The following is a 23,112-nucleotide window of genomic DNA, read 5'->3' as shown; positions in this document are numbered from 1 at the left end:
AACTCAACTTCGACTTGAAGTCCTATCTCTAAGAAAGATTGCAGAGAACACCAATGAGAACCTCATCGCTAAACAGCTACACCTGGAAGCTATGACCGACATGCTAGGCCGGTCTCACAGCCTTGCTCAGCAGCTTGCACATCAGTTCCCCCGCAAGGCTAACCTTTCTTGAACTGTCTTGGAAGTGGTCTCGGTTCAGTATTATTTTGTTACGCTGCAATGGTGCCCAGTTTTTGTAATCTGCTTCTTCGTTGCGCTTTATGATCACTAGTGGCGAACTTTGATGCCCAGTGGATGTAATATACCTTAAATCCTTTATTGTGTAGTGTAGGTTTATTCTTAGTTACTATGTCATGATTTCTTTATTGTATAGAGTAGGTTTGTTCTTAATTCCTACTAGTTACGCAGCAGCCCAAAATGAACCCCGGCCCATGATTGTGCGAATCAAATCACGGGCTTTTAACAGGCCAAAATTGTCTAGGTCCTTGTTTGGCTCAATCAGATATCGGTTGCGAGCAGGCGAGATGCAAAACGGGCCATAGTTAGGCCCAACTATATGACGGGCTTTTAACAAGCCGAATTTAATATAGGGCTGAAATGTTAAACGGGCCCTTAACAGGCCAAAAATAATATCAGGCCGAATTACTAAGTGGACCTTTAGCAAGTGGTCCCAAAAGCATAGTGTCTAGTTGACGGGCCGAATCTGATATGGGCCATAATTGAGCCCAAAGCCTCTTAAAGGGCCGGACCTGATCTGGGCCGTAATTTGGCCTAGAACGTGGTAGGCTTTTAATGGGCCGGATCTCATATGGGCCACTATTAGGCCCGGAGCGTGGCACGCCATTAATGGACCGGATCAAATATGGGCCGGCATTTGGCCCAAAACATGGTAGCAATTTAATGGGCCGGCCTACTAGGGTCCTCAAAATCTTGTGGGCCTACAGCTGGGACGGCCCATTAATGTCGGCGAAATCTCGTGGGCCTTTAGCTGGGCCGGCCCATTATGACCCGCAAGAATCTTGTGGGCCTTTACCTGGGCTGGCCCATTATGGCACAAAAAAAATCTCGTGGGCCTTTTCCTGGGTCGGCCCATTATGGCCTGCAAAATCTTGTGGGCCTTTAGCTGGGCTAGCCCATTATGGTCCGCAAAATTTCGTGGGCCTTTAGCTGGGCCGGCCCATTATGGTCCGCAAAATCTTGTGGGCCTCTAGTTGGGCCGGCCCATTTAAACTTGTTCGGCCGTGCCACATGTCGACGTATCATAGGCGCCTTCTGTCCAGTGAGTGGATGACATCTGTCCCGACGATGAGCCGACACGTGTTTCCTCTAGCCAACGATGATTTTACACGTGGAAAATCCTCATTGGTCAGGGCTGTTAACGGGTTATCGGATCCAAAACCCGACCCGATAGCTTAACGGCGTTCCGTTACGGTGGATGCCACGTGTCGGTCACCCTTGACGAAAGCACTTATGTGACGCGCGATTTATTGTCATGGAAGTGGACACTTCCGTGATGATAATTTTGGTAATGTCATGGAACACTTCTACGACAGCACAGGTATGACTATCTTGATTCTGTCATAAATTTGTCATGGATGTACATGCATGACAAAAAAGCGACCTACTGTGACAAACACGTATCATCACAGAAGTGTATTTTTTTGTAGTGTCCACAGTTTACGCCTCTGGTCATATTCACCTAGTGCTTAGGCGAAGCCCTGCGCGGACCACTTCACCATCACCGTCACCACACCGTCGTGCTGATGGAACTCTCCCTTGACACTTTGTTGGATCAAGAGTTTGAGGGACGTCATCGAGCTAAATGTGTGCAGAACTTGGAGGTGTCGTACGTTCGGTGCTTGATCGGTTGGATCGAGAAGACGTTCGACTACATCAACTGTGTTAATCTAATGCTTCCGCTTCGGTCTACGAGGGTATGTGGACACACTATCCCCTTCTCGTTGCTATGTATCTCCAAGATAGATCCTGCGTGAGCGTAGGAATTTTTTGAAATTGCATGCTACGTTTCCCAACAATCGCATCTGAACCAGGTCTATGCGTAGATGATATGCATGAGTAGAACACAAAGAGTTGTGGGCGGTGATCGTCATACTGCTTACCACCAATGTCTTATTTTGGTTCAGCGGTATTGTTGGATGAAGCGGCCAGGACCAACCTTACATGACTACGTTCATGAGATCGGTTCCACCGACAGACATGCAACTAGTTTTGCATAAAGGTAGCTGGCGGGTGTTTGTTTCTCCAACTTTAGTTGAATCGAATTTGACTGCGGCTGGTCCTTGTTGAAGGTTAAAACAACAAACTTGATAAATCACCATTGTGGTTTTGATGCTTAGATAAGAACAGTTCTTACTAGAAGCCCGTAGCAGCCACATAAAACTTGCAACAACAAAGTAGAGGACGCCTAACTTGTTTTTGTAGGGCATGTTGTGATGTGATATGGTCAAGACATGATGTGATATATGTTATTGTATGAGATGGTCATGTTTTGTAAAAGTTTTCGGCAATTGGCAGGAGCTATATGGTTGTCGCTTTATGGTATGAAATGAAAACGCCATGTAATTGCTTTACTTTATCACTATGCATTAGCGATAGTTGTAGAAGCAATAGCTGGCGAGACGACCACGACGCTACGATGGAGATCAAGGTGTCAAGCTAGTGACGATGGAGATCATGACGGTGCTTTGGAGATGGAGACCAAAGGCACAAGATGATTATGGCCATATCATGTCACATATTTTGATTACATGTGATGTTTATCTTTTATACATCTTATTTTGCTTAGTACGGCGGTAGCATTATAAGATGATACCTTAACTAAAATTTCAAGGTATAAGTGTTCTCTCTGGGTATGCACCATTACGACAGTTCGTCGTGCTAAGACACCACGTGGTGATAGGGTGTGATAAGCTCTATGTTCACATACAACGGGTGCAAGACAGTTTTGCACATGCGGAATACTCGGGCTAAAATTGATGAGCCTAGCATGTACAGACATGGCCTCGGAACACTGGAGACCGAAAGGTCGAAAATGAATAATATAGTAGAGATGATCAACATAGAGATGTTCACCATTGATGACTACTCCATCTCACGTGATGATCGGACATGGTTTACTTGATTTGGATCACGTATCATTTAGATGACTTGAGGGATGTCTATCTAAGTGGGAGTTCTTAAGTAATATGATTTATTGAACTTAATTTATCATGAACTTAGTCCTGATAGTATTTGCATATCTATGTTGTAGATCAATAGCTCGCACATCGCTCCCCTGTTTTATTTTTGATATGATCCTAGAGAAAACTAAGTTGAAAGATGATAGTAGAAATGATGCGGACTAGGTCTGTGATCTAAGAATTATCCTCATTGCTACACAGAAGAAATATGTCCTTGATGCACCGCTAGGTGACAGACCTATTGTAGGAGCAGATGGAGACGTTATGAACGTTTGTAAAGCTTGGTATGATGACTACTTGATAGTTTAGCGCACCATGCTTTACGGCTTAGAACCGAGACTTCAAAAAATGTTTTGAACGCCACGGAGCATATGAGATGTTCCAAGAGCTGAAAATGATATTTCAGACTCGTGCCCGTGTTAAGAGGTATGAGACCTCTGATAAGTACTTTGCCTACAAGATGGAGGAGAATAGCCCAACTAGTGAGCATGTGCTCAGAATGTCTGGGTACTACAATAGCTTGAATCAAGTGGGAGTTAATATTCCAGATAAGATAGTGATTGACAAAGTTCTCTAGTCACTATCACCAAGCTACTTGAACTTCATGATGAACTATAATATGCAAGGGATGAACAAAATGAATCCCGAGCTCTTCGCGATGCTGAAATCGGCAATGGTAGAAATCAAGAAAGAGCATCAAGTGTTGATGGTTAACAAGACCACTAGTTTCAAGTATAAGGTCAAGGGAAAGAGAGGTAACGTCAAGAAGAATGGCAAGAAAGTTGTCGCTCCCGTGAAGAAGCCCAATGCTAGACCCAAACCTGAGACTAGTGCTTATACTGCAAAGGAAATGGTCACTGCAAGCGAAACTGCCCCAAAACTTGGCGGATAAGAAGGATGGTAAAGTGAAAAAAGTATATATGATATACATGTTATTGATGTGTACTTTACTAGTGTTCGCAGTAACCCTTGGGTATTTGATACCGGTTCAGCTGCTAAGATTAGTAACTCGAAACAGGAGTTGCAAAATGAATAGAGAGTAGTTAAGGTAAAGGTGACGATGTGTGTTGGAAGTGATTCCAAGGTTGATAAGATCACCATCGCACACTCCCTCTACCTCCGGGATTAGTGTTGAACCAAAATAAATGTTATTTGGTGTTTGCGTTGAGCATGATATGATTGGATCATGTTTATTGCAATACGGTTATTCATGTAAGTTAGAGAATAATTGTTGTTCTGTTTACATGAATAAAACCTTCTATGGTCATACACCCAATGAAAATGGTTTGTTGGATCTCGATCGTGGTGATACACATATTCATAATATTGATGCTAAAAGATGCAAAGTTAAATAATGATAGTGCAACTTAGTTGTGGCACTGCCGTTTTGGTCATATTGGTGTAAAACACATGAAGAAACTCCATGCAGATGGACTTTTGGAATCACTTGATTATGAATCATTTGATACTTGCGAACCATGCCTCATGGGCAAGATGACTAAAGCTCTGTTCTCCGGAACAATGGAGCGAGCTAATGACTTATTGGAAATAATACATATCGATGTGTGCAGTCCGATGAGTGTTGAGGTTCACAGCGGGTATCATTATTTTCTGACCTTCGCAGATGATTTGAGTAGATATAGGTATATCTACTTAATGAAACACAAGTCTAAAACACTTGAAAAGTTCAAAGAATTTCAGAGTGAAGTAGAGAATCATCGCAACAAGAAAATAAAGTTTCTATGATCTGATCGCGGAGGCGAATATTTGATTTATGAGTTTGGCTTCATTTAAAACAATGTGGAATAGTTTCACAACTCAAGCCACCTGGAACACCACAGCGTAATGGTGTGTCCGAACGTCATAACCGTACTTTATTAGATATGGTGCGATATATGATGTCTCTTACCGATTTACCACTATCGTTTTGGGGTTATGCATAGAGACAATTGCATTCATGTTAAAAAGGACACCATCTAAATCCGTTGAGACGACACTGTCTGAACTGTGGTTTCGCAAGAAAGCTAAGCTGTCGTTTCTTAAAGTTTGGGGTTGCGATGCTTATGTGAAAAAGCTTCAGCCTGATAAGCTCTAACTCAAATTGGAGAAATGTGTCTTCATAGGATACCCAGAAGAAATTGTTGGGTACACCTTCTATCAAAGATCCGAAGGCAAGATCTTTGTTGCTAAGAATGTATCCTTTCTAGAGAAGGAGTTTCTATCGAAAGAAATGAGTGGGAGGAAAGTTGAACATGATGAGGTAATTGTACCTTCTCTCGAATTGGAAGTAACTCATCAGAGAAATCCGTTCGCGTGATGCCTACACCAACTAGAGAGGAAGCTAATGATGATGATCATGAAACTTCAGATCAATTTACTACTGGACCTCGTAGGTCGAACAGAGCATGTTCCAGACCAGAGTGGTACGGTAATACTGTTCTGGAGGTCATGTTACTAGACCATGACAAACCTACAAACTATGAAGAAGCTATGATGAGCCCTGATTCTGATAAATAGCTTGAGGCCATGAAATTTGAGATAGGATCCATGTATGACAATAAAGTGTCAACTTTTTGGACTTGCCCAATGATCAGCAAGCCATTGAGAATAAATGGATCTTCAAGAGGAAGACGGACGCTGATGGTAGTGTTACTATCTAGAAAGCTCGACTTGTCGCAAAAGGTTTTTGACAAGTTCAAGGTGTTGACTACGATGAGATTTTCTCACTCGTAGCGGTGCTTAAGTCTATCTGAATCATGTTAGCAATTGCCACATTTTATGAAATCTGGCAAACGAATGTCAAAACTGCATTCCTTAATGGATTTCTTAAAGAATAGTTGTATATGATGCAACCAGAAGGTTTTGTCGACCCTAAAGGTGCGAACAAAGTGTGCAAACTCCAGCGATCCATCTATGGACTAGTGCAAGCATCTCGGAGTTGGAATATACGCTTTGATGAGGTGATCAAAGCATATGGTCTTATACAGACTTATGGTGAAGGCTGTATTTACAAGAATGTGAGTGGGAGCACATAGCATTTTTGTTATTATATGTGGATCACATATTGTTGATCAGGAATGATATAGAATTTCTGGGTAGCATAAAAGGATACTTGAATTTTTTTTCAATAAAAGACCTCGGTGAAGCTGCTTATATTTTGGGCATCAAGATCTATAGAGATAGATCAAGACGCTTGATAGGACTTTCACAAAGCACATAGCTTGATAAAGTTTTGAAGCAGTTCAAAATGGATGAGTCAAGGAAAGAGTTCTTGCCTATGTTACAAGGTGTGAAGTTGACTAAGACTCAAAACCCGACCACGGCAGATATATAGAGAGAATGAAAGGTATTCCCTATGCCTCATTCATAGGTTCTATAAAGTATGTCATGCTGTGTACCAGACCTGTTGTGTGCCTTGCCATGAGTTTGGCAAGGGGGTGCAATAGTAATCCAGGAGTAGATCACTATACATTGGTCAAAATTATCCTTAGGTACCTAAAGAGGACTAAGGAAATGTTTCTCGGTTATGGAGGTGATAAAAAGTTCGTCGTAAAGAGTTACATAGATGCAAGCTTTGACACCGATCTGGATGACTGTGAGTCTTCATCTGGATACATATTGAAAGTTGGAGCAATTAGCTAGAGTATCTCCATGCAGAGCATTGTAGACATAGAAATTTGCAAAATATATACAGATCTGAATATGGCAGACCCATTGACTAAACTTCTCTCACGAGCAAAACATGATCACACCTTAGTGCTCTTTGGGTGTTAATTACATAGCGATGTGGACTAGATTATTGAATCTAGTAAACCCTTTGGGTGTTGGTCACATGGCGATGTGAACTATGGGTGTTAATCACATAAAGATGCGAACTATTGGTGTCAAATCACATGGCGATGTGAACTAGATTATTGACTCTAGTGCAAGTGGGGGACTGAAGGAAATATGCCCTAGAGGCAATAATAAAGTTGTTATTTTATATTTACTTATATCATGATAAATGTTTATTATTCATGCTAGAATTGTATTAACCGGAAACTTGATACATGTGTGGATACATGGACAAAACACCGTGTCCCTAGTAAGCCTCTACTAGACTAGCTCGTTAATCAAAGATGGTTAAGTTTCCTAACCATAGACATGCGTTGTCATTTGATGAACGGGATCACATCATTAGGAGAATGGTGTGATGGACAAGACCCATCTGTTAGCTTAGGATGTTGATCATTCAGTTTTATTGTTATAGCTTTCTTCATGTCATATACATATTCCTTTGACTATTAGATTATGCAACTCCCGGATACCGGAGGAATACCTTGTATGCTATCAAACGTCACAACATAACTGGGTGATTATAAAGATGCTCTACAGGTATCTCCGAAGGTGTTTGTTGGGTTGGCATAGATCGATATTAGGATTTGTCACTCCAAGTATCGGAGAGGTATTTTTGGGCCCTCTCGGTAATACACATCATAATAAGCCTTGCAAGCAATGAGACTAATGAGTTAGTTACAGGATGATGTATTATGGAACGAGTAAAGAGACTTGCTGGTAACAAGATTGAACTAGTGTCGGAGTAATTGGCCACGGGTACCTCGAAGACGGCGAGACAATAAATCAAGACATCGGGGCTAGCAAAGCCCCTCAGTCCGACTGCCCGGCCGCTCCTGCCGACTCCCCGTCCGAGTGCTCCACATGGACGGCTACCTGGCCAGCTGCCGGCTGCCGACTGCGCCAACCAGCCGGCTGCCGATTGCGCCAACCAGCCGGCTGTCGACTGCAGCCCGACCCGACACCGACAAGATGGCCGTACCGCGACGTCATCTATAGTGTACCATGTCCCCTGGGCATTGATTTATAAAGTGTCCCAGGGGACAAGCATGGCATGCACCATGCCTCATACATGGCTTGGTTTGTAAGCTACCTAGCTTACAACTAAAACCACCCATCATTGCCACTAGCTAGCTTACATACTAAGGTAGCCTCACTATATATAGCATCCATCCATCCAGGCTCACATGCACTCACGCATGAGCACACGCATACTTATGACCACGAGCCATGAGCATGGCCGGCCACTAGAGCATACCACATATGAGACATATATGAAGCCAGATGCCTATGGCACTAAGCTTAGATATAGCTCTAGGAGCAACTCCGTACCAGATATACTCAGACATGCAGGAGTAGGGGTGTTATCTCTCCGGAGAGCCTCGAACCTAGGTAAACTATCGCGTGCTAGTCGCATACCCGCTCCAGGGCCTATCAGCAGCAGTCTTGCCCTCACACTAAACCACCTTGTGGCATCTGTCGTCTTGCACCCCCGTGAGAATACCACGACAGTTGGCGCCCGCCGTGGGGCAAGCTGCTGCTGGTTTTGTAGTCCGGACGGGACCCCTTTTTCGTCGTCATCACCGCGGCATCGCCGTCGCCTCTCCGGTAGCGCTCGGGGGCTCGACATTAACCTGCCCCCGGAGCGGCCGCGCGGGATGGCACATCCTCATCATCGGCCTCGGCCTCTTCATCGGCACCGCTGCGACTCCGGCGGCCCGTCCGCGCATGCCGCACGGCCTTGTTTCGGTCGGCCGCGGTCGTCCGCGCGCCCCGCAGTTGTTCCGGTCGCGCGCTCACGGCCGGCCTCTCCTCCTCTTACCACCGCGACGTCGCCGCGTCTCTCTGGCGCCGGTCGCCGGCTCGACATCAGCATCCACCGGCGCGACCGTGCGTCGTCGTCGCGTGCCCTCCTCAACTCACGCCGTTGTTTTCCCTGCCTTCGCTGTAGCGGCTCCCACGCTTCGCTGTAGCCATAGTTGCTGCCATGCAATGTTTCGCTGTTGTTGCATTTACTGCCACGCCTCGCTGTCGCCCGTGTGCATGCATGCATTCATGCATGGCAAGCTAGCTAGCTAGCCCAATGGATTCGGTGGCATGCAGGCTGCTAGCTAGCCCGGTTCAAATGCACGAAGGGTCTTCCAGTGGGTGCGCGCGCCGGCCGTCCGCCTCTAGCTTGATCCAACCAGCAGCTCCATCGCCGCGCTCCTCCAGCCGGCTGCTCCGCGCGTCCGCGCGCTGCTTGCCGCGGCCGCGGCAAAAAACTCCCCTGATGAGGCCGTCTCCGTCCTCGCCTGCGGGCCATCCGCTCCGTCTACTACTCCACCAGGCAAGTGCCACAGCCGCCTATCCGCCCCGCGCCTCCCTCCATCACAGCAGTCGGCTCTGCGCCCGCTCCTGCTGCCGGCTTCGCGGCAGCCGCGCGGCCGTGCATGCCGCCTCCACTACTCACCTCCGCCACTATAGACGGCTCCGCCGCCCCGCCCCGGCATCGCGTGCGCCGTGCCGTTGGCCCAGGCCGGCTCCAGTTCCGCGCCCCGCGGTCCCCGTCGGCTGCGCCTCTCCATCTCTGCTCCGCGGCCTCGGCTGTCCGCGCCCGCCCCTCCGCCGGCTCGCACCGCCACCCCGCGCCTCGGTCCGGCCTCCTCGTCCATCGCCACGTCCGACTCGCAGCCCCGCCCGGCTTGTCGGCCGGCTGCCCACGCCGGGCACGCCCTCCGCACAACCCGGCCTCCGCCGCCTATCCGCCCCGCGCCGCCCGGCCTTCCGGCTCGCGACGCCCGCGTGTGCCGGTTCCACGCCTGGGCCGGCTTCCCTGTGCCTGCCGGCTGCAGCCCCTGTTCCGCGCCGGCTCCGTTCCACGGACTTGGTCGAGCCCCCGCTGTTGCGGCCGCCTGCTTCGGCCGGGTGCTCATTGACAGAAGATGTCGGGCCAGCTAGAAATTGAAAGAGCGGTCAGGTTGGGAAAAGAAGTGAGATGTCGGCTGCGCGAGCAGAAAGAAAAAAAGAAAAGTCAGTGCCCGAGTGCTAGAAGAAAGGAAAAGAGATGGATCCAGCTACCCACAAGCTGGCTAGAAAAGTCAATAGTCCGGCTGCTCAGTCAGATATATATAAAAAAAAGAAAGAAAGAGGTCGGCTGGGACAAAGAGAAGAAAGGAAAAAACGTCCGCTTGACCCGTCCGCCTGCTTCGCCACTCGGACGATCAGTCGTGACCGGCGCTGCCAGCCCGAATCTCGAAGGCTACACCCAATGGGTGCGCTGACGCGCCCCCGCGAAAAAGAAGACAAAGTAGTTGCTGGGAGATCGGGCCAGACTGCTCAGCAGTCGGCCCGAATCTCGGGGTCTACACCCAGTGGGTGCGCTGACGCGCCCCGTGAAGAAGAAGACAAAGTAGTCGCCGGGAGATCCGGCCCGAGTGCTCAGCAGTCCTCCCGAATCTCGGGGGCTACACCTAGCGGGTGCGCTGACGCGCCCCCGCGAAGAAGAAGATAAAGTAGTTGCCGGGAGATCCGGCCCGACTGCTCAGCAGTCGACCCGACTCTCGGGGATACACCCAGTGGGTGCGCTGGCGTGCCCCCACGGAAGATTGCAAGAAGCAAAAAACAAGAAGAGTTTTGTCCGGCTGCTAGCAGCCGGCAGAAGAGAAAAAAGAAGAAGAGGGCGCTGCCAGACGCCTCGCCGTCTGGCCGGCTGCGCCAAGCCGGCTCGGCCGCGTTCCGCTCGCCGCCTGGCCGGTCAAGCCCGACCGACTGGACCCTTCTCGAGCACCCGGAGGCTCGACGGCTGCACCCAGTGGGTGCGCCGACGCGCTTCGCGAGCGCCGAGTTGCGCCGACTGTCTTCGATGACCACGACTACATGAAAATCAATGTGAGCTCCTCACCCGCATATTTTTTGCATCACGCAAGTACGGATAACCCCGAACGAAGCTCGGGGGCTATCTCCGCATTTTTATTATAGTTGCACTACTGTTAGCTCCGGTGCCAGCCAGAGTTGGCCCGGAGGCTGGCTGCTTGGCCTGAGACGTTATTTCCCACAGACGGCTTAGTAGCGTGTGCAGTACCAAAGGCCCACCTCTCAGCCACAGACCGTAGAGCGGTTGTTCGGCTAGCAAGAGCAAAAGCTGGAGGTCACCCCACGCGAAAAAACGTCCGGGAAGAGAAATGCTTCGGGCGACCCGTCCGTTTGCTTTATGAGTATCTGCTTAGTCAAATCTGCTCCCAGAGTCCGAGTACTGTACACTCCACTTCACGGCCCACTCTCAGCCACAGACCACAGAGCGGCTGTCCGGCGAGCGAGAGCACAAGCCAAAAAGCGGGAGGGTGGGGGGACACAAAAAATATTGAAGGGGGCTCGGACAAAACCGAGTCGGCACCCTCCGCACAAAACTTGCAATGCTAAAAGCATTCATTTGATATATCTGTGTGGACTAATTTTGTTTTTGCATGATCATTTCCGCGAACACCCGCCAAAAAAACCTCCGCCCAACTTTGCCAAGTTGCCCGGAGGCTTGGGGGCTACTTTCGGAGTAATTGGCCACGGGTACCCCGAAGACGGCGAGACAATAAATCAAGACATTGGGGCTAGCAAAGCCCCTCAGTCCGACTGCCCGGCCGCTCCTGCCGACTCCCCGTCCGACTTCTCCACATGGCCGGCTACCTGGCCGGCTGCCGGCTGCCGACTGCGCCAACCAGCCGGCTGCCAACTGCAGGCTGACCCGACACCGACAAGACGGCTGTACCGCGACGTCATATACAGTGTACCGTGTCCCCTGGGCACTGATTTATAAAGTGACCCAAGGGACAAGCATAACATGCACCATGCCTCATACATGGCTTGGTTTGTAAGCTACCCAAGGTAGCTTACAACCAAAGCCACCCATCATGCCACTAGCTAGCTTACATACTAAGCTAGCATCACTATATATAGCATCCATCCATCCATCCAGGCTCACATGCACTCACGCATGAGCACACACATGCTTACGACCACGAGCCATGAGCATGGCCGGCCACTAGAGCATGCCACATATGAGACATATACGAAGCCATATGCCTATGGTACTGAGCTTAGATACAGCTCCAGGAGCAACTTTGTACCAAATATATCAAATATACTCAGACATGCAGGAGTAGGGGTGTTATCTTTCCGGAGAGCCCCGAACCTGGGTAAACTATCGCGTGCTACTCGCATACCTGCTCTCGGGCCTATCAGCAGCAGTCTTGCCCTCACACTAAGCCACCTTGTGGCATCTGTTGTCTTGCAACCCCCCCCCCCCCGTGAGAATACCACTACAACTAGGTATGAAGATACCGACGATTGAATCTCGGGCAAGTAACATACCGATGACAAAAGGAATATTGTATGTTGTCATTACGGTACAACCGATAAAGATCTTTGTAGACTATGTGGGAGCCAATATGAGCATCCAGGTTCCGCCGTTGGTTACTGACCGGAGAGGTGTCCTAGTCATGTCTACATAGTTCTCGAACCCGTAGGGTCCGCACGCTTAACGTTCGATGACGGTTTTGTATTATTTGAGTTATGTGATTTGGTGACCAAATGTTGTTCGGAGTCCCGGATGAGATCACGGACATGACGAGGAGTCTCGAAACGGTCGAGATGTAAAGATTCATATATAGGACAATCATATTCAGACACCGGAAATGTTCTGGGGGTACCGGGTACATATTGGGTCACCGGAAGGGGTTCCAGGCATCCCCCGGCAACTACATGGGCCTAATGGGCCGAGAAGGGGACAGACCAGCCCCTCGGAGGCCGGTGCACCCCATGTAGGCCAAACTAAGGGGGAAGGAACAAGGGGAAGAGAGAAAGGAAGGGGAGTAATTCAGCCACCCCTTCCTTCTCTCCTCCCTCCTCCTTCCTTTCCCCTCCGGATGAATATGGAAGGGGGGACGCCGAATTGGGAGGCATAGATTCCTCCTACTTGGGGCACCCCCTTGGCTGCCTCTCCTCCCCCAACCTATATCTATGGACAAAGCTTGTATTCCCAGATATTGGTGTTTGCTGCATAGAAGAACTTGTCCGTGCTTCTGATGATTCCGGTGTATCTTGAAATCTGCCTGTTTTGTTGAAGTATCCAGGTGGTATTTCTGGTGTTACCCAACTAGGTGGTGCCCCATGTCTGCTTGGCTGATCAAACGCTCGCTGCGTGTGTCACCTTGCTCGCTTCTGCAATGACATAAAACAGTTTTGGGATTAATCTTTTCTGCATTTTTCTCGTATACATGCTATGGGTAACATGTCATGCACCGAAGGCATTGTAGAAGTTGAACTTGCATCGCTCGTTGTTGAACTTCAGAGATGTACGGATATGCATATATATATATATATATATATATATATATATATATATATATATATATGAGGGGGGGCACCGCTAGAAGACACATCAATTGTTCCAAGCTGTGTGCGGCGTCCCCCTCCACAGTTTACGCCTCCGGTCATATTCACGTAGTGCTTAGGAGAAGCCCTGCGCGGATCACTTCACCATCACCGTCACCACACCGTCGTGCTGACAGAACTCTCCCTTGACACTTTGCTGGATCAAGTGTTCGAGGGACGTCATCGAGCTGAACGTGTGCAGAACTCGGAGGTGCCGTACGTTCGGTGCTTGATCGGTTGGATCGAGAATACGTTCGACTATATCAACAGCGTTAAGCTAACGCTTCCGCTTTCGGTCTACGAGGGTACGTGGACACACTCTCCCCTTCTCGTTGCTGTGCATCTCCTAGATAGATCTTGTGTGAGCGTAGGAATTTTTTTGAAATTGCATGCTACGTTTCCCAACAAAAATTCCTACGGTTTTTCTTTCAAGGAGACACTAAAGGAACAAATCCTACAATTTTCCTTTGCTCCATTCCTTTGAACCAATTGCATGAATAGTAGCACCATAGGAAACATTCCAATTCCTATGTTTTTCCTTCACTTTTCCTTTCAAGCACTAGCAAGTCTAGTTGGCAGGCTTGAGCAGGGAAAAGCCTACACTCAAAAAATATTTTTGGTCTACTTCTACTACTTTGGACCCAGGCCACTGCCCTACTAGCTCAACTCCCAGGCCCATCTACAAATGCACATCTCAAATGCGTAGAGATAAATAATGATGGCATTCGAGAGAGTCCATCACGGATAGCTAAGTTGCCTGGTACCTCACTGCTTGTCATATAGTAGGAGAAACTAATCATATTTCACATTACTACATGTGCTCAGTGGACAATATATATATAACATATAGAGTAAAAAAAATGATGCAACAAGTGTACAGCCTCTTTGGCGAAGCCATGTCAATCTCAGCGTGATTGGGTTGGTCGGTGAGGATGCTCCAGCTGATTTGGCTGTCGGAGGAGGTGAAGAAGATCTTAGGCATCTGGAGATGGAGCCTAGGGTACTGCTCCGTTGTGATGGAGGGTTTCGTCATTGGATCAGCTCCGGTGAGTTGTACGATGGCGAGGTTGAAGCAGGACAAGAGAGACAACGTTAACCTGAGTGGAATTCTAATTGCATCTCCAATAGATGACGTAAAATACATAACCACAAAGTGCTAGATCTAAAATACATCAGCCGCTCATCTCTGAACTTAACTATCAAAACTGAATTTAACTGTCAAAACTGAATTTAACTGTCGAAACTGAATTTTGTTGTCGAAACTGAATTTTACTGTCGAAACTAAACGCACTAGTAGCAGAAAAGCAGCAGCAGCTGCTGCGCCCGGAGTAGCAGCGCGTGCGAGAGCCGGGGCAGCTGGTCATGTAGCAGCATCTCAGGTAGCAGTTGCAAGGGCTCGAGCAAGAGCAGGATCTGCTGCTCGTGCAGGAGCAGTGTGTGCAAGAGTAGAGCAGCAATGCGTGCAAGAGCGAGAGACGCAGCGCAAGCAAGAGCAAGAGCGAGAGCAGCAACGCGAGCAAGAGCAAGAGAAGATCAGGCAGGGGACCGAGAGCAAGAGCAGAGCAGCAACGCGAGCGAGAGCCGAAGCAGCAGAAGCTCCTACTGATGTGGATGTCACCGTTGAGGGAGCGACGTCATGGAGGAAGTGGTCGGCGATGCTACTGTGGATGGAGCCGCGCCATGTCGGCTCAGGACCGAGCGCCAGCAGCACCTAGAGATCGAATCAAGAAGAAAATACGGCGATTAGTGTAGAACTTCTTTGGTGGCGCTGATTAGGCCTCAGCTTCATCTGAGGAATCAGTGATGAGGCTGCTCTTTCGGTGGTGCAGGTGAATACGGCGGTGTGGGAATGGAGGTGGCGCGAAAGACGAGGGGAACATCGGGGAAGCTCCTTGCAAGTGGAGTACGGGGTGGCTGAACCGGCGTGACGACGAGATCGGCGACGGATCCTTATCCCGTGCGATGGATGAGGGACGTCGAGGTCTTTCTGTGGACGACACCGTCGGGGAAGAGGCTCCGGCTGGGTGGCGGACGGAGGAGGGTGTGGGACTTCGCGGGTTTTCGCGGCCTCCGTGTATGGATGGGTGGGTGGATGGGAGGGGAGGGGGAACCATGGCTTAGGGATGTGCTTGTCCCGAAATGTGGGGTAAGTTACGAAAGTACCCCCACAGATTTGAGCTAGGCGGTTCTTTCGGTTCAGGGGTATCACCACAAAAAAATACACTTCCGTGATGATACGTGTTTGTCACAGTAGGTCACGTTTTTTGTCATGCATGTACATCCATGACAAATTTATGACAGAATCAAGATAGTCATACCTGTGCTATCGTAGAAGTGTTCCATGACATTACCAAAATTATCATCACGGAAGTGTCCACTTCCATGATGATAAATCGCGCGTCACAGAAGTGCTTTCGTCAAGGGTGACCGACATGTGGCATCCACCGTAACGGAACGCCGTTAAGCTATCGGGTCGGGTTTTGGATCCGATAACCCGTTAACAGCCCCAACCAATGGGGATTTTCCACGTGTAAAATCATCATTGGGTGGAGGAAACACGTGTCAGCTCATCGTTGGGACAGATGTCATCCACTCATTGGACAGAAGGCGCCTATGATACGTCGACACGTGGCACGGCCCAACAGAGGCCCATTCCTGTGAAAAGGCCGGCCCGTTTGACTTGGTCAAAAGGTGGCGGGCCGGCCCATGGAAAGCATGTTAACGACATGTTCGCATATAGCCCATTTACAGCCCATTAACCCAAGGCCCGTTACGCCCTATCCGAATTAGGCCCAGTAGCGTCATCTGGGCCATCCAATATGATTCCAGCCCGTTTTCACTTCTGGCCCATGTATGGCCCATGACGTCTTTCGGCCCATATGAGGCCCTATGTAACTCTTGGCCTATTAACGGCCCGTGGTGAAACTGGCCCGTAATGAACAGTGTATCACTTTACACCCATTAACGGCCCGTGGTGAAACTGGCCCGTAATGAACAGTGTATCACTTTATACCCATTAACGGCATGTTATTCCGTTGGGCCGTTCCAGCCCATGTTATCTTTCGGCCTTCTCGGAGCCTATTTATTCTTGGGCTCATTTCCAGCATTCGTTTACTTATGGCCCGTTACTGTCATTTTCTGCTTATGGGCCAAATTCAGCCCGTGGTTACAGTCGGCTCGTTTGTGGTCCGTTAATACATTGGGCCGATTTCATAGCGTCATCAAATACGGCCTATTAATGATGGCTCGTTATGGTCGGCCCATGAACGGACGATTCCAACTCTAGCCCGTTTACGGCCATAATGCGGCCTGTTATTGGCCCATGTTTGGCCAATCGATCATACGACCCGTATAAGGCCCATTGATGATACGGCCCGTAGAAGGCCCATTGTTTCTACGTCCCGTAGAAGGCCCATTGTTTCTACGGCCCGTAGAAGGCCTACTGTTTCTACGGCCCGTAGAAGGCCCACTGTTTCTACGGCCCGTACGAGGCCCAGTGTCCATACTGCACTGACTACAAGCAAGCAAATAAACAAGACAACAAGGAAATAAATAAGCAAGCAACTTATGCTAGGCTATCACGGCTATGACACATATTACATCCACTGGGCATCAAAGTTCGTCACCAGTGCAAATATAGGGAACAAAGCAGCATATAAACGCTGCAGCAAAACAAGTCCAGAACTGAAACCACTTCAGAAGAGTTCAAGAAACAATATCCTGGGTACCCATAATGCTGGCAAGATGCTTATCAAGCTTATTAACTTTCTCTTGTTTGGCGCTTAAATCCTCCAGCGCTTGCTGTTGCACAAGAAAGTACGCATTTGAATTCTGCAGGGACTTCCTCAGTCCTTCGGCTTCTTACCGCAGCACAGCTGACTGATGCCTTTCAACTTGTAGCTGAGACTGATGAAGCCGAAGTGATTCAGGCAGCGAGTTCGAAGAGCTTGTGCCAGCGGTACTGGCCAGTAACTCGAACACTACATCAACGCATGACTGTGGGGTTTTCTCACTGTCTACAAGATCGTTTTTATCACCTTTCTTGGAGACCAACAGGGTTGTCTCACTATCTTGAACCTTATCTGCATTACTTTCAATACCATTGCATAGTGGGGTGCTCTTCTCCAATATTCTATTTGCATACTACAAGAGAAACAAGCAGACACATCACAGGTTTAGCTTGTAGTATATGAAACTCATTTTGGTAAACCAGTTCAGTAGTAAGGTGGACAGGATAACAGCATGAAACAAACATATATCTATGTGCTATGGTCACTGTATTGTCCATATCATTCTAGTTTATGTTCACTGATCAAGATAGAGACATAGTTCAACTCACATATTTTTAGGACACAACAACATAGACAGAATATAAGTGTGAGAAACTACACAGCATTGGCAGCACTTGTAATGTGCATCACATGAGAACATAACTGTTTATACAACTTAAACTGAAATCAACATAGAGCAAGAAGTTAGAACAGCAATCCAGTTAAAGAAATAGGTTTAAAACATATATGTTGCGCCATTAGAGTTTCAATTGGATCCTTCAAATTTGAAAGTAGTTGGTATGAGTAAATACAGTGATGCAACAGCAAAGGAGTATGGACCATAGCTATGGAATCTGACCTGAGAACAGTTTCTCTTCTGCTTTAAACATGGAGTTTGGGTTAGCTGTGGTGGTCTTCGTGCTTTGGGCACTGCAGTAGCTTTACAAACTGCTCGTGTGGGGGTATTCTGTGGTGGACATGGTGCTTTGTCAACCATAAGTGGGTTACTATCCGCTGGGGTTGCGGTTAGATGGGTTGTAGCTAGTTCTCTGCCCAACGGTGTAAGTGTGCAATCTGGAAGAGTCTCGATTATGTGTGGTGGGGCTAGTTTGTGGGCTAGTACAACCATGGTTCTATCTGCATCAACGGGTAGCACTATCTATTGTGAAGACTGGGTTTTTGCTCCCTTAGATACTGCCATCACCCCCTCCAATTGAAATGGCTGATAAACAAGAAAAGAAATTGAACGTACAGACATTGTATGATAGATAGATGTGGTAATTCACATATATGTTGTCTAACCAAACAGGACAGCATGACACAATTTCACATATATGATGCCTAACTAAACAGGATAGCATGACACAGTTGCAGATATATGATGGATAACTTAACAGGATATAACGGCATAATTCAACATATGATGAGTACCTAAACAGGATGACATGACAAAACTATATGATGTCTTTCTAAGATAGGTTGGGATGAAATAATTCACATACATGTTGTCTAAGTATACAGGATGGCATGATATAATTGACATAATTGATTCATATACTAAGCAGCTGGCACTCGCATGTATGATCTCTAAACTAAGCAGATAGAATTCAATATTGTGCATATGATGTCTAAACTAAGCAATGCAAGACACCATATGCATCATATGAGAAATATAAACATTGCAACTTAGAGCATACACCTCAGGTGGGATATAGGGCTGGTCATCTGTCTCTGAATCCTCCCCTGAGGAGCTCCCTATAAACATCGAGATATATGCTTCAACAGGTACCATTTCCTACTCTGAAGAACTTGTTTTCACTCCAGATTTTTCCATAACTGGCTCAAATGGCTGATACACATGAAGAGTAGTTCAATATACACAGATTGTCGACAAATTGAATACGTAATGGAAAAAAAGATGGCATGAGATAATTCACATATATGATGCCTGGCTCCATGGCAGTGCATAATTCACATATATGATAACTGGCGGAAAAACATTGCATTGCATAATTCACATATCTGATATAGAAAGCAAACAGGAGGCTTTCACACAAAGCATGTCTAATCTAAGCAGATGGCATGGCAATGCAAGACACCATATGCATGATATGAGCAATATAACCCAGCCAAGTTAGAGCATGCACCTCGGGGGGGATACGACTGGTCATCTCTCTCTGATCCTCCTCTGAGGAGCTATCTGTAACCAGCAAGAAATCTGCATCGTCAGGTAGCACTGACTGCTCAGAAGACCTTGTTTTCACTCCAGATTTTCCCATGACCGACTCAAATGGCTGATGCACAGGAAGAGTAGATGAATGTATAAACATTGTTGACAAATGGCATACATTATGGAAAAAAAATATGGCACGATACAATTCACATATACGATGAGTGGCTAAACAGGATGGCATTGCATGATTCATGTATATGATGGATGGCTAAAGAAGATGGCATTGCATAATTCCCATATACTCCCTCCATTCCTAAATATTTGTCTTTTTATAGATTTCAAATGGACTACCACATACGGATGTATATAGACATATTTTAGAGTGTAGATTCACTCATTTTGTTCCGTATGTAGTCACTTGTTGAAATCTCTAAAAAGATAAATATTTAGGAATGGTGGGAGTATGATATAGAAACCAAACAGGTGGCATTCACACAAAGCAAATCTAAACTAAGCTGATGACATATCAGATGTATAATGTAAGCAATGCAAGGCGCCATATGCATGATATGACCAACATCAGCATGCCAGGTTAGAGCAAACACCTCAGGTGGTAAACAGGTGTGGTCGGCTCCTTCTGAATCTCCATTTGAACAGTTATCTTCCTCTGGAATACAATCTGGAAATGCAGGAGGGGGGGCACTTCGCCCACCATGGAGCGGCGTTTGCATGACATTATATTCGCACGCAACGGTCTTCTCTTTTTCTCTACATGTTCAGTAGGATTGTGTACAATATCTGACATGCATAATAAAAAAAATAGTTAGATTTTGTAAGGCCTAAGGGGTGCATGCAAAAATCAAGACTGATGGTAGCAAACGAGTGGATGGATCCAAAAACTAATGATAGCAGGTAGATTATAGCTTCAGTTTAAAAAGATAGACAATGGATCATCTATTGTTTGTTGCCCACCCAACATGAACCACATAGAAGACCCCAGATGAACCAGATAGTAGACAGGTACTATTCGTTGCTGGCTCGATATGAGACCCATGGGCAATTCAAAACTCAAGATTGAACGATAAAGTAGGAGGTAATAATAACCGATGTATAACGTAAGCAAACACGAAAGACCGCGACCTCTCTTTTGGAACTGTGTAGTCCTCAAGTTCATCTGCTCAGTCGATGATGGTAATGCAGTTGGCCTGGCTATCGACAACGGGGAAGATGATCTGAGGCGGCGAAAGGAAGTCTGCATGGGGGATCTCTGCTGCAGTGAACGCTTCTGTCGATGGTGCACCTCAGGTGGGGTGGATGACGGCACGGCAGGAGCAGGACATAACACACAGAGTTTTCTTTGACGCCTATTTAAAAATGAAGTAAAGCTGTAAGGGCTCCTTAGAATTGGAGGATTCTATAAACGCAGGGATAGGAAAAACACAGGAATAGGATAGGAATGCACGTGCAAAACAGAGCATTTGGAAACATAGGATTTCAGTGAACCTGGGTGTTTGGCTCACATGAATTGGAAGAACAGAGCAATGGAGAAACAAAGTGATGCGACGAGTGTACAACCTCTTTGGCATAGCCTTGTGGACCTCAGCATCATTGGGTTGGACGTGGAGGATGGTGATGATGCCGGTGTGACTATCAGAGGCGGGGAAGAAGATCCGAGGCCTCTAGAAACAGCACCGAGGGTACTGCTCCACTGTGATGGATAGTTCCATCGTTAGAGCAGCTTCGCTAAGGTGTACGGCGACGAGGCTGAAGCATGAAAAGACAGGCAATGTTAATCTGAAGTGGGACCCTAATATCATCTGCAATAGATGATGTAAAATACATCACCAAAAAGTGCTAGATGTAAAATGCATCAGCCACGCCACGACCGCTCCGACAGATGATGTAAGTACTGTTCACTCTGAACTTAACTGAAGAAAATGAACTTCACAGTCGAAACTGAATTTTACTGTCGAAACTGATTGAACTAGTAACAGAGCATTGCAATAGATGTTTAGGGCGTTTGAGCACTAGTAGCAGAGAAGCAGTGATCTAAATCAGCAGACGCTCGAGCAGGGAACACACTAGCAGAGAGCAAGTCGTGCAGTAGCACCGCAAGTGAGTGCTAAAGCAGCAACTCCTGTAGCTGCCGCAGGTCATGCAGCAGCAGCGCAAGCGAGAGCAAGAGCATAGCAGCAGCACGAACGAAAGCAGGAGCAGTGCAGCAGCGCGACCGACAACAAGAACAGAGCCGCGGCGCGAGCGAGAGCCGGAGCAGCTACAGCTAGTGCCGTTGTGGAAGTCGCCGCCGAGGAAGCAACGACATGGGGAGAGACGCCATGGATGATGTGGCCGGCGATGGCATCGTCGATGGAGACATGCCATGTCTGCTCGGTATCGAGCATCGGCAGCCCCGTGAGATCGAATAAAAGATAAAATGCAGCGGTGAGTGTAGAACCTCCTTGGTGGCGCCGAGTTGGCCTCGGCTTCATCGGAGGAATTGGTGAGGGTGTTGCGGTTCCGGTGGGGCAGGTCAAGACGGTGCTGTGGGGATTGAGGTGGCGTGATAGACGAGTCGAACATCGGGGCAGCTCCTTGGAGGTGGAGGACGGGGCGGCTGATCCGGCGGGACGACGAGATCGACAACGGATCCTCATCCGGTGCGGTGGATGAGGGACGGCGAGCTGTTGCGGTGGACGCTGTAGTCGGGGAAGAGTCTCCGGCTGGGCGGCCGTCGGGAGGCCGACGGAGGAGCATGGGGTTTTGGCGGCCTCGGTGTACGAATGGGGGGCGAAGGGGGAGGGGGAGCCAAGCTTAGGGACGCGCTTGTCCTAAATGTAGGGTAAGTTACCAGCGTACCCCCACCAGTTTTGACACCACGACGTGGAGCTTCATTTCCGGCTGAGGGGTAGAAGGTGGATTTCGTGTCTCTGGGCTGCGGGAGCGATTTCGGATGAGGAGGGAGTTCTCGCACGCGTCCAAATTGTGGGATAACAAGGCGTGGCGCGGGTTGAAGAAGCGGGAGTTTCAAAGCAGGTGAGACAAAAGATACCCGAGCTTGAAAATTTCAGGATAACAAGGTGCGGATTCCTTGTTCGGCAGAACAAACTTAACGTGTAAAAAAACAATTCATACAAGACACAAGAGAGTCATGTCCCCTTTTACTATATTGAAATAGATGCCATTGAAAAAACTACAAGAAAAATGTAAAAAAAATCGGGAGAACAAGATTACCCTGCGCAGTACCAAATCGATTTGCACTTCCCTCAACAACAACAAAAAACAAATCAATTCCCACCAAAGAAAGAGTAATGTCCCTTTTTATATGATTACAGATGCCATGATCTCGAATTTCAATTTTTGAATCCACGTTATGTTGAATTCGAATATATCGTTAGGTGACCTTGCGTTTTATAATTGATGTAGTCATATATTTTGATCTTCCATCATATATGAACATTTTACTCCACCATGTGAACATATATTTTGTCGTCTACCATATGGACTAAATTTGAATCAATTTTCCTTATTTGAATACGATTGTTGTCAAGTTATACAATAATTTAAATATTATCTTGATAACAAAAAACATACATATAGCAGTAATCATATTTCACTATGAACTACATGTACCATACGCTCTCCAATTCAAATATTTGTATCCATTTTATGTTGAATTCAAATCATAGTACATTATTGGTCTAGGTAGCGAGATGTTTGGGATAATCTAAAC

This window comes from Triticum aestivum, chromosome 3A, assembly GCF_018294505.1.
Source record: "Triticum aestivum cultivar Chinese Spring chromosome 3A, IWGSC CS RefSeq v2.1, whole genome shotgun sequence".
Classification (NCBI taxonomy): Eukaryota; Viridiplantae; Streptophyta; class Magnoliopsida; order Poales; family Poaceae; genus Triticum; species Triticum aestivum.
This window is presented reverse-complemented; position numbering follows the sequence as displayed.